Here is a 14,289-nt window from a genome sequence, read left to right as displayed (position 1 = left end):
CAACAAGAAGGCCCGCAGCAGAGTGCAAAATTGGGTACAATGTGTCATTTTTTTGCACTTGCACCGTACCCTCCTCTCTTCACTGATGCCTCGATTAATATAGCACTGCCTGAATTTGGCTGTGCTGTATTAATAAGAGACAGAAAAGAAGATGCACGTAAGCAACTTCCCTCTCACCCCATTCACATCCCCTAACATATATTGCCCCACCCCCTGATTGTTGCGCTTCTGCCTAGGGACATAGTAAATGCCCTCATAGTTTTGAAAGCTTTTCTAATGTATATTTGTGCATGCTGATTGGATTAAGGCTCCACATTTCTGTATAACTGTATTACTATTTACATTATAAGCAATACCTTCTCGAATTAAATACCACTGTCATGCCCAGCATTATATTCCCCAAATTAATTCTGCACATCAACTACCACCTCCTGCACACCCAGGAGCTTTGTGACTTTGGGCTTCTGTGTACAGACTGGTTCTGGGAGTTGTGGTTTAGTAGAAAATGGAGGGTGAAGGTTAAACCTCCCAAATACATTGCTTTTGTTTTGGTGGAACATTTTTGCTAATATTAAAGCAATAAAATGATTCAGGAGGAATGTAGGATATTCTTGATTTGAGCTGAGCTCACATAATGTTGAATCAGCATTGTCCTTAATTGATAAAAAGAATGAGGGGGAGATCAAATGTGGGACACACAGAGATCATTATAGCCTATGTATTTTTTTAAAAGGTTTTTATTTTGCATTTTCAAACAAACAAAAATAAACAAAGGAAAAAACAGATAAAATAAAGTAAATTGGCACTTACATCATCATTAAGTACAATCATTTGATAGCCTATATATGTAAGAGTATTTCTTGATCCTGTCACTATTATCCAGATATGTGCATTTTACAACTTACAAATCACAAATATTAATTTAGGGTCGGATTTACTATATTAGTTCAAAAATATAAATCTTTTTATTTTTTGTGGAGAAAAAACACTAACAAATGGAAAAAGAAATGGATGCCTGAAAAGTTCATAATCATTTCTGTATTTCTACTTTGTATCACCCAATGCCTGACTAATAATAAACCTAAATCATAATGTTAACCAGGTAGACAAATCATAGGGGCAGATTTACTATATTGGTGGGTCTGATTTACTAATGAAATTTTGTGTTAATACCATTTTCATAATGTAGATTATTTTTACCAAATCATTTAGCCCCCCAACCAGTTAATGTGTCTGTTACTTAATGCTGTTTTTGTCAAAAAAATGTTCCTGTGGATTACCTTGATATTTTGTAAAACTACCCTAGTGTCTTTTCATACTTTTATAAATGTAGCCCTTTGTTTTTATTCTTGTTTGCTGGTCAACTGGATTTTTAAGAAAAACATACTAGACATTATAATGGGGACATTCAAACTGTCTATTCTTTTCTAATTCTTCACAGTTTTACTCTCCACCAACCTTCATCCATTTGAGACATGTCCTATCCTTGCCTTTTCTAAATTATTTACCAACAATGCCATCAATGTTATCACTGGGAAAGGTAATATATATTTTTTTTATAGCATATTAAGTTGGAAAAAAGGTTATTCTGCCTGTTTCTAGGTTTGTAAGAGTATGATCCATCACAAGTCACCTTTTCCCTTGGAAGAAGAATCACTGCAGTAAAATATAATAGCCAAGCAAGCGTATTGGAATTTTTACAAAGCACTTTATCTGATTAAAGTATCCCTTTTAATCAAAGATATGGCCATTTCCTTTTTGTTAAATGGAACCCAGGCTGGGTTATGTCTGGAAATTGCTTGAGTAGTTTCTCATGTGCTTGTCTCAAGGGAGCCAGATGTCATTTATTACTGCTAAACTGAGTTGAATTATGCTTGTAAAATATTGCTAAATTAATTTAGGTGGCTCAATACATCAAATAATTGATTAGCTTATGCTGTCGTTTACGTCACTGCTGTTTTTGGCTCTCAGAATATAAAACGGTCAACAGTTATTTCATTGCTGTGTCAGGGTTCTGGTTACATCACTGCAATTATTTCCTTGAAATTAAATTATACTGTATAGAACTAAATAAGCACCTATGTGACCCAAAGGGAGTCATAACCTCTACAAAGAAAGGCTTAAGAGAATCATTAATATGCATGAAAAAAACAATAAAAACAGTATCAAGTCTCAATGTAATGTAGCTGCCCCCTTCTCCTGCATATATTAAATATACAAATATTCCATTCTGTTGTTCTATATAATTGCATGTATAGGTATCACTTTAAAAATGGCATAAATAAAGGGTTACTGAAATTAGCTCTTAGAAGAAAGTTGACAAAGAAATTAGTCTGATTGCCATCTTGGAGTCAGGATGGGCATTTTTTCCCCCCAGAGGCAAATTGGAGAGGCTTTAGATGGGGTTTTTTGCTTCTCTTTGGACCAACTAGCAGTTAGGCAGATTTTACATAGACATTAGGGTCAACTTGATGGACATATGTTGCTTAAACCAACATTCCTGTTTTCAGTTTCTTAATATTTATCAGTGATATATTTGCTGTTGTTTTTTATTTGCACAAAAACATCTCTCTCTTATCCACGTTCCCTTTGTACAATCCAAGAATCCGTCACTTCCTGCATTGTCATAACTTAAATTAAAATAATGAAGGATACTCAGGTCAATACGAATGTAGGAAAATGTCCTGGTTGTGCAACCTGCATCCATTGAAAAAATATTAAACTTTAAAAAGTATATTGGCGAGTGCTATTATCTCAAGAGCTTCATTTAAATGTGTGTAATGTTGACCTAGGGAAAACATCTGAAATTTAAAATTTATGAGAACACAGATTTATATTATAATTGTTTTGCTTAATGGAGAAGGAAAGTTACAATCACTGGAGGGAGGTGCCAAATTATTAAGCACCCCCAGTGATTGTAATCACTTACCTGAAACTGAGAAAACTGCACTGGCCGGGGTGTATGTGAATGAGCGTTTCTCTTCGTTTTTCGCTCATGTGCACTAGAGTAGCTGAACTTTAACAAAAAAGCGAGCTTTTCGCTCATCTTGGATAGCTGCTAAAGCATAAGGAAGAGTATCGCTCGCCTGCGATTACCCTGGGTTGGTACAATTTTCTCCTAACAGAAGCACTGGACGGGGGTTTGAGGTAAGCAATTATAATCACTGGGGGTGCCTAACATTTTGTTAGCAATTTAACCTTTCCTTCTCCTTTAAACCTAAAACAGTATAATTTGCAATCACATTAAAGGAATTAATTTCTTGAACTGGGAATACCTGGAAGCTGACTAAGCAATTATGCTGTGCTGTCTGCATAGCTTGTAAGATCTACAGCTCTTATCTTGTGTCTGTGAAATCAATACAGCCATGCTTCTCTTGGATAGCTGTCACTCTCTGTAGGGCTCATTTATGAATGCTGGATGCAAGCTATGCAGAATAGGCACATAAATTCTCCCCATTAATAGACCATATTCATTGCACTCATGCCTTACAAAGGTGCACTAACTAACAGTAACTAAGCAGTCACTGACTGAAAGCCCAGTACTACACTTGCATTCAGTAGCTGGTAGTTAGAGGGCTCCAAATGCAACTTGAAGCTGCAGATGCTCCGATTTGTAAGTAATAATTGATGTGCAAGTAGGGAGCATGCATGGAATGTGCATTAAGTCGTGTTCATCCACCACACAAGTGTCCTGCAGTTCATATCATACAGAAAATTGGGCCTGCAAACATTTACAGTCACTTTTAGGCACAAAACATAGTATATATGAATAAGGAGTCCCTTCAGAGTCCTGGACTGTTGACAGTGCTGATGAAAAGTATAAAAGACAGATATTGTAAAACAGTTGCTAGATATTTTTAGTATATTTAAGTAAAAAAAAAACAAGTCAAAAACTCCCACCGTATGTAACGGTTTGAGTGTTGCAAAATGGGCATCCCTTGTTTACATTTTTTAGGGCCCCAGCTTTCCTGTATCTCTCAGGATCCCATGTTTCCTAACTCTGGCTTGCCAAAAGGTCAGCAGATAACGAGTATTCGCCCTGGATTGATCTCTAGTTTCAGTAAACATGGTGGGCCTCTCCAAAGGCTTATGGTTCCTTTGGCAATATTCGAATTACATTTAACAATATGGAGGGACCTATTTAGATTTAGACATTGTGTTCTTTATGAACAGTAACAACAGTCACAGCACATTAGAAAAGAAGAACAAGTGCCTCTGATTACTAAACATTTTCTGGTTTACTACTGATTCATAGTAATGCAGAAAATGATTTATTCTGAATTGTTAAAGCTCCTTAACTTGTATTGCACTAATAGTAACACAGTGCATGTTAATTTCTTTTTCCTAGCAACCAGGCAAATGTTTGAGTAGCAAATGAAAGATAAATAGAGAGGGTCCAAAGAGAAAGCTAAATAAATATTATATTAATATGAACAATAATAAAGCTTAAGTAGATGCTTAAGTGCCTGTGTAATACACAGTGGAGTAAATGTAAAGGTTACTTCTTTTATAGTGATGATAACTGCTCTTTATAAAATATATATATATATGTATTTAGCATATTGACACTATTTAGTAAAGGTACTTGTGTCCAAACATGCTCTGTTCACTTCCATACAATAACAATGTTTAAAACAAGGTATTAAATCTTAAAATTCTTTTTTTTTTATATTACTGAACAAGAGGTGGGTGTTTGGAATGGCAACTAAATTATTGTCTGAATTTAATGATAAAGATCACTTTTCAGATCCTTTGGGTGCCATGAGATGGTGGTGGACAGTAGGTTGCCCCTTTTCACTTGACATCTAATCCATTTGGTTGGGTAGCTAGCATGGCTGGTAACTAAAAATGGTCTGATTGGTGTTTAAAATTATATACCCGTACAAATCCTAATGCCTCTTCCTTTCTTGTGGTTGTTTCAGTTCTGTATATAACTTTATTATAGAATGTTTTTTTTCACTACATATATGGACATTTTGTATATAGTTCATAGTATTGTATAGTTCATCAACTTCAAAGCTGCCATTGAAAAACATAAGTCCTTATTTCAGACGACACACACTCACAAAAAATGAAACTTTTTAAATATAACAACACTCCCTCTCCTCAAAACACAGTGAAGCATGAACCAAATGAACCAGTAGGGTGGTTAGGGAGGGATATATTATTTCCTGTTAGCAATCTAGCAAACAGATTCCTTCTTTACTCAATAACACCCCTATAGAGACGGAATTCCATTATTCTACCATTTTTGTTCCAAAGCTCCATCTTTTGCTTATGCCCTTTCTCCTTTACTATAAATAGCTAGGTATGGCCCCATGTCAACTGCATAGTTATTTGAATAAACAGTTCCCTTGAGATCTCCCTGAGCTGACCTTAGATATATCTATACACATTAATCATGTGACCTTTAAGGGAACTTTTTCTACAGAAACCAAAGCCAATTTGGCAAGCTATTTTTCACAATTGGGGTAATCCACCCATTTAATATAGGAAGACTGTTAATCATCATTAAAGAGCTACTTAGTGTTATTGAATATTATTTATCATTAAAGCTTAACTCAAAGAAAACTCTCCCACATAAACATGATTGCAATACTCACTAAATATAATAAGGTTTCCCTTGAGTACTAGTTATTATCATGATCACCATCTTTAAACTTATAATCTAACAAGTGTGACACAACACAGAGTGGACACGGTTGTAGCTGTTATCAAAAATAGTATATAGCAATACTGGACATAATAAACACTGCATAACTTGACAAAGCGATAAACCACATATAACAATACATAGCTTTCTGATTTCTGCTTTTGATTTAGAGGAAAAGGTACAGAAATTATTTTCAGCTGACACATAAAGTTGCCAATGGGAAAGCAATGAAGGAGTCTTTAGGTAAGAGACTACCCTTGAATTATACAGGAATCATAAAGGATAATACAGAAATACATACTCTGTTACAACCTGTCAAAGTTGTTGCTTTAATAACATGACGCTAGGATATACTGTGCATGCTATATTATTCTGTTTAAACTGAAGCTGTGTTTGTTATTTTACATAATTTCAAGCTGTGCTACATTTGTGTTTGCTCGAAATACCTTTCTGAGAAATTCTTAAGTACTCTGGGGTTCATTGTTCTCAAACTGTTGCCCAGCATTGGCTATCAAATTGAACTCATTATTTCTGGGATAAATGGTGGCAGCTTGAAGCTCAAGACCTTTGGAAACCTAAGGGTACATGCCTTTTCCTGATGGCATAATGAAGAATGGCACATTTGAATATCTTTAGGTACATTATGTGTTTTTTTTTTTTGTTTCACAGGTAATATGATGATATATATGTAAGTAATAGAATTATCTTTAAAGGGCACCTATCACCAAGGAACAAGGAACAGGCAGAAAATCACTCAATTTGGTCCTGTGCTGCACATTAAAAAGCACTAAATAGGCAGGTGGCTATCATTGGGATACATGTGGACTGTCCTTTTTTGGTGCAGATTTTCACATGCCAATAGTCCCCTTCAGTATAGCCTAAAGCATATTTAAAAAAAAAAACTAATGAAATGATGCAATAAAAGACAAAGGGCCCGATTCACTAAAGTCCGAAATAAGGAGTGCTATTTATAGCATGCGTTAAAAATCTTATCACTTCTTATTTTTCGCTCGATTCACTAAAAGGACACTTGTCATAATTAAGAAGCGATGTTCTTGGCGTTATTTATCTTGCGACGACATATTTTCAAGCAATATATTACGCAGCGCACAACATATTACTCAGCACGTTGCTTGAAAATATGTCGTCGCAAGATAAATAACGCCAAGAACATCGCTTCTTAATTATGACAAGTGTCCTTTTAGTGAATCGAGCGAAAAATAAGAAGTGATAAGATTTTTAACGCATGCTATAAATAGCACTCCTTATTTTGGACTTTAGTGAATCGGGCCCAAAATGTTTGTTCAGGTGCGATAACCCATAGCAACTTGTAGTGTTTACTGGTCACCTGTTTATTACTATGGGTTACTGCACCTAGTTAGTGTTTTTTTCAATTAAACATTTATTATATATTCTTGCCCCAAACCCTGCTCTAGTTGGAAGGTAATGAAACAAAAGGCAGACTTTGCACTTATTAATTGGAAGGGTGTACATCCCAAATTATCCTTGCACTGTTTGAAGTGTAAGCTCCAAACATGACTTTGTAATAAAGCAGTGAAACACAGACAGCCATAACTCACTCACTTGCAGATAAAAATCTGCTTGTGCTTGCAATCCTTGCATTGCCTATTTTTTGGAAGCACACTCCTTACATGTAAACCTGATTGTTATGTTGGTCTTGTGAAATACTACAGGCAGTATGACCCTAGGGTGCATAGTCCATCCAGCTACACTTCATGAATCAAAATTTGAAACCAAAGAAAAAATGTTATTTAGTAATACAAGGTGTGAAGCTTACCCTTGATCATGGTGGGTCCAGGTGCTCAAGCCCCAGATCTTCAGTTTAGGGAGTCAACTGGAAAAACAAACTGGACAAGCAGGCTGGCACTGTATAGATGTTCTTTTAGCCAGGATTAGGTGCTCCCTGTGGTACAAAACGTGTTAGGCTTTGTCTGTATATGAATTCAATAAACTAAAAACGCTTTTAACACAATCTGAGCTTTTTTGAAGGTCTAAACTATTCGATGATCCGGAGTGCCAGCCTGCTTGTCCAGTTTGTTTTTCCAATCATAATTTGAAGCCTGACCTTAGATCACTGTGTTAAGGACAGATTTTACTATCACTCTAAGGATGGCAGCAACTATGAGCCATATTAAAATTATAGATTCCTATAATATACAGCATTATAGAATGCAATCCCAAAGTTTTATTGGGGTAGCCTGTAACTGCTAAAGTCATGTCTGCTGAATATCAATTGAAAGCAACAAATTTACTTAGATATAAAGTTTGACCATGTGAATTCTCTACTTTTTTTGACAAAATATTTGGCTTTTATGAAAAGTTGAGTTGAGATTAGAAGCGATGAGAGCTATTCTATACAATAGACACTGTAGCCATATCTTTTCGATCTTTTATAATTCTAGCAATAAACTTACTTTAAAATGATTGCATTGATAAATAATAGAATAATAGAAGCCAGTGGAAATTAAGCATGTCAATAAGAATTTTGACAAAAGAAATAGTAAATCACAATATGAAAAATCATAAGGCAAGGTACTTGAGATTTCTCACTATGGATCAGATTCAATTCAGTGAGAAAAAAGGTATATCGTGAAAACTTATGGACAAGATCCAATTTGAGATTGATTTTCCGTCGGATCGGGGACTGCATTGGCACATTGATGCGGTCCTCGGTCTGATGTCCACCATTTTAATTCAATAGTTTGGCCCGCAGGTCGCCAAATGAGGGAATCGCAATGTGTATGGCCACATTTAGGCTGACCTTTTCTTCTTTTTAACAATCACATTTTGGATGCAGGTATAATACCTCTTGTAAATCTGTCCACTGGATCCAGGTCACTGTTTAGTTAGCATCTTTAAAGGAGAAGGAAAGGCTAATAAAGAGTTAATCTCAAGCTGCAGGCATACCTTCAGTTCTCTCAATAGTGCCCTTAAGTCTTCCCATATTTCTCCTGTTCAGATGATCAGAAGCCTCATAGGAAAAAAAAAACGCTGAGCTGTGTAAAGAAAGTTCCCATAATAACTCAATCCTGCACAGACACCCAGACCAAGTGAACATGCTCAGTTAGTAAGACAATGAGTCAGCTTCCTGCTGATTGACTCAGATCCACATTCCCAAGGTGGGTGTGAGTTCTTAGCATTCTTGAGGGAGGGGAGAGCAGGAGAGGGGAGAGAGCAGAGAGCTGCGTGTCTCTGACACATGAATTACAGACACAACAAATCTTTTGACAGAGAAGTCTGTGCAGTGTTTCTGTGAGTGCTTATGGCTGTATTTACATAGACCTTTCTGATAAAGCTTACTTAGTTTTTACCTTTCCTTCTCCTTAAAATGCAGGTCTAATCTCAATTGCACTTGCCCTATCTGTATCCCAGGTTTGCATACTACGGAACAGAGAGAAAGAGAGAATAAAACAGCACTCAATTTAATCCATTATTACTGGATTAACAGTCCCAAACTCTACACGACAGGGGTCAAGTTCAAGTTGTGGTTTCTCTTGCACTGAAAATATTTGCACATTAGCTGAGGTAAATATTTCAATTCATTCTGTTGATCTATAAATTTGCCATGGGACCTTTACTCATTTTATCTTCTCTGGTGGTGTTTGTTTGAATGATACATGGTATGTTTAGCAGTCAGCTCTATCAGTATTCTGAGATTCCACTGCCCTCTATGGGTGGAAAGAAACACAGTTATTTTAATACATCCTTCTGCTGTCACAGCAAAAGATTCCTTTGCTATCTTTTACAACCTAAACCTGCAATTCAAGGTGATAATTTTTTACTGCTGAGAAGATGGAGTTACCTCAAAGTAACTGTGCATCTGTCTGTCAACAGTGTATGTGAGAGCAGGTACAAACAACTCCAACAGTTTTGTAGGACTTAAAGTAACCAAAGCCTTTGTGTAGGGGATAGTATGTAGGGTTATTTATAAGCATATATAGCAGCAACAGAATCATAAACCAAACCAGAGTTTGTATTCATAGGTCATCTTACAGAAGAGAAAACATGGGTAAAAGCAGGACTTATGCCTGTGTGTAATTGTAGGAGACTGGTATTTATGGAACAATATCACAGGGGAAATTACGCTTTCAGAAACTCCTACACACAAAAGATTTTGTTTGTTTATTTCATACTTAGCAGCAATTTTTAGCATGTCTGCTCTTTTTTGTTTATGAAACCTCTGCTCTAACTGCTACTTTTTAGTACATAAAGATTAGGTTTCTGAAATGTCTCATTAAACTTTAAACATCTATACATTTTGCTTACAAAAATATATACACACATTTTAAATGAAATGTATTAAAGTGACACTCTTGTCAGGCTTTTTGTAACTTTTCTTAACTTTTTTTGGGTGACTTTTAAAATTCTGAGAAATGGTCCCAAAATTAAAATCTCATTTTGTTGTAAAAGCCCTGGATTTTAAGTAGTTTACGTGTTTACTGGGTCTAGGGCAAAAATCATATTGCTGAATCCGAACTTCCAGATTTGTGAAAATAGGACTAATTTACAATGGGGTTAGGGAAGCAAGGTGCATAATGCAAAATAAAAAAATGGGCAAATGACCACTTTGGCCACAAAAAACCTGTATACCTTGTTATTTGCAGCCACTGGCCATAGGAAAAACTTGCTGCAACCATTTTTTATTCAGTAGTTGGCACATGAGCAGGTCAGATGTATTACTGTAAGGCCACTAGTTTTAATCTGATTTATTTACATGGTGCCTCCCACTAGAAATTTCCATATTGTCAAGTTCTCTATACAGCTGATGAATTTGCTAGTTGATCTAGATTCTTGTAGACTTGATCAGATAAAGAAAGTTTCCACTTCGAGTGCACACTTTTTAGATGATACTCAAAAATCAAAAAGAGCAGTTGACAACAGAAGGGGTCTGAGCAGAGATGAGTGAAATTTTTTGCCATGGAGCATATTTACTTACTTCTTACTCCACATCAAACATGGTGCAGGTCACCTGCTGAATGGATGTGCATATCTAGCCATCGCATAGTATTGGTACAAATGTTCCTTGCATAGTTAGTTTGTGAAGGCAAAAAACAATGGTAACATGACATTGCAAATTGCCAGAATCCAATGGTTTATTGAACATGGCAAACAATAGAAATGGCCATTACCATGAATTTTTTAGTGGTAAAACAAAGTTAGAATTAAAGCCAAGATTCACGTATAGATGTTCCCCATTTAGAATAAACAGCTTATTATCAAGGTTATACAGGTATGGGATCCCTTATCTGGAAACCTGTTATTCAGAAAGTTCTGAATTATGGAAAGGCCATCTCCCATGGAATTAATTATAAGCAATTAATTTTAATTTTTAATAATGATTTTCTTTTTCTCTGTAATAATAGAACAGTACCTTGTACTTGATCCCAACTAAGATAGAATTAATCCTTATTGGAGGCAAAACAATCCTATTGGGTTTATTTAATCTTGAAATTATTTTTAGCAGACATAAATTGTGGAGAACCAAATTATGGAAAGATCCCTTATCCGGAAAACCACAGGTCCCGAGCATTCTGGATAATAGGTCCCTTGCCTGTACAGTTTTTATTAGTGAATGCGTTGGTTACAGTAAGTTCACTGGTCTATAAAATTCTAATGTTATTAACAGACATACATATTTATGCAATTCAGTTTGCAAGTCACATTCTCTTATAAAATGGATAGATGAAGTCATGACAGATGTCTGCATAACTCAAATGTTCTCTTTCTTTTATTACCCTACATAGATTTGCTGAGCCTAGAAAAATACAAATACATTTTGTTCTCTCTTTTTATAACTGGAACTTGTGATCCAGAGCATATTATATGTTTCCCAGTTTGAGTCTTCTGTCACCATAGAAGTATTACATTAGTTTTATTAATCTGTACTTATGATACTGAATTACTTAAGGGTACCATACAACCAGGAAACTGATACAGGTATGAGATCTCTTATCTGGAACCCCATTATCCAAAAGGCCATCTCCTATAGACTCAATTTTAATAAAATAATCCTAACTTTTAAAAATGATTTTTTTTTACTCTGTAATAATTAAACAGTACCTTGTACTTGAGCTCAACTAAGATATCATTGATCCTTATTGGAGGCAAAACAATTATATTTGGTTAAATTAATATTAATGATTTTATAATAGACTTAAGGAATGGAGATCCAAATTACGGAAAGATCCCTTATCTGGAAAACCCGGGTCCCGAGCATTCTGGATAATGGGTCCCATACCTGTATTTGTCTTAAACCTGGTTTACACTGCTTTCCGAAAGCATTACAGTACAATGAAAGCAAACTTCTGCAAAATGATATAGTATGTATGTATGTATAACTTTATTTATAAAGCGCCACAAGGGTACACAGCGCTGTACAATATTACAGAATACAAAATTACACACAGGGAGGACAAGTGATATAATAAATAAATACAATAAATACATATATGTATGTATATATATGTATATATAAGTGCGATGTGGTATGAGATACAGTAGGAAGGAGTGAGTATATATGGAGCAAAAAGCCAATTACTGTTATAAATATATTCAGATAAGTTGAGAGGATCTTCAAGACATCCATGAACCAGGTGGAACTAAAGCAGGACATTTTGCAAAAGAATCTGATTTGTTTACATGGTGCCTCCCACTAGAAATTACCATATTGTCAAGTTGAACTAGATTCTTGGTAAGTCACAGTGAGAAAATGCCCATTGAAATCAATGTATTTTGTGAATTTTAAAGCCTAATCACAGTCTAAAAAATTAGACTAATAAGGGTATTCAAGGTATTCTATTTTTTTACTGGCAGGACTGCTATGTTTCTGCAGCTTTTCTTGCAATATTACCTGAAATGGCTGAAAAACCAATTGCATTTCCATTTGAAATTCATTCTATTTAATTTGTGATTATAGAATTATATAGTTCTCCTGTAACATTTTCAGGCACAAAAATTATGTTACTGCTAAGTATTTCTTCTTCATATCTGTAATTATATGCTGCTTATGAAGAGAGTATTTAACGTGCTCAAAATTGCCTTCCTTTATCGAATATTGAAATTTTGAGTATGCTGAAGACTTTCTTGACTGTAGTATAGCTAAAAGAGAGATCTTTGTTAGTAATGCTTTCTCCTCATACTTTTCATAAGTGGCTTAAATGCACATTTTTGCGCAGTGAGGAAAGCTCCATTATAGAGTTGTTAAGTTACCCATTAAAGGTTTTAGGCTATTTGCAAGTCAAGATAAGAGCACACACCTGCAGTTGAAAAGCAATCTTAAATATGTGCAAATTAATAAATATCGTGCATAGATTGTGACACAAAGTTCACTAAAATACTGAACAAGATGAGGTGTTATAATATATAACATTTAATACAAGGTACGTTTTGGTGATTACAGTCCCCTTTTCATGGACATGGACAGTGCTGCATGCACTTATATTGTAAAACTTCCAGCATGGACTGTAGTTGGAGTATTTGTATTTCTTGTCAAAATATCCAGTGTCCACTCTGGCCTCACTCCCCCCCTCCCCTTACCCAGCTAAGGGCCCACTGCTCCCCGGGAATATCGCTGCCAGCACTGTAATAGTTAAATAAGTATAATTCATTCCGCCCCCTCCAGTGCTCCACCACACAGCCTGCTGGTGTGCTTGAGCCAATGAGGCCCAACAGGACTGGGGCTCATCGAGTTTTCTGCAGGTACACCAGTGGGCCAGTCCAACCCGGAAAATATCTGTTGCCACCTTAAATAAAGAGAGAATAAGTAGTCATTTATGACTGCAAGTAATATGTGCAAAGTACAATTTTATATACAATTAGGCATGTTTTTACCCATAATCCCAGTGTAATTACAGCCACAAGCAGTCTGGATTGTGTCATTTCTGGCATTATGGGTTTAAAGGACACTTGCTTGTTATTTTTACAAGTCTGCTGCACTTATTATCAGAGAACTTACCTTGCTTGTCTACACAAAGGTGTTTTGTGTGGTCTCCAGCGAGTATCTGCTCACAAGTGTGCGCATAACTGTGTTGCATGCACATTGCATCGGTTTTGATGGAGGCCGTGCCAGTTGCACACCACACTGCTATTGACACATGCTCCTTTTTAAGGTTGCCAGTGATCACTTGCTAAGTGATCTTCAGCTGTTTCTTCATGGGAATCCTCTGGTTCCTGCCTGTTTTGCCTACCAGTTGCCGAGCTCCTGCCTCTCCTGACCTCTTGTTGCCTCTGATCCTGCCTGTTTGACTACCACCTGTTTGTTGCTGACCTCTTGCCTGTCTTACTTTGCTTGTTGCCAGCCCTGACCACTGCCTGTTAAATCCTGAGCCTTCCTGATGTTTTGGCCTTTCTGCATTTTCTACTGCTTTACAAGAAGTGGAAGCTGTAGGGAAGAGTCTTTTTCCTCATCTGGCCTCTACTTCACTCTCCTTATGCTTATTGAGGCAGCCAGAAGTGGTTTTGCTCCATCAGAGTTGTGTAATTTCCAGAGTTCAGCATTTATTTATGTTTGCAACAGTGGGACCCCTGGTGTTAAAGGGGTTGTTCAGGGCAGGGGTAGGTCAAGGGTTCCCCTGCATTAAAAGCCAAACTTGTAGTGAACATGTGCCTTTAAGTAA

Source organism: Xenopus tropicalis, chromosome 7 (assembly GCF_000004195.4).
Source record: "Xenopus tropicalis strain Nigerian chromosome 7, UCB_Xtro_10.0, whole genome shotgun sequence".
Lineage (NCBI taxonomy): Eukaryota > Metazoa > Chordata > Amphibia > Anura > Pipidae > Xenopus > Xenopus tropicalis.
The sequence above is the reverse complement of the archived record's forward strand: the minus strand, read 5'-3'. Positions refer to the sequence as shown.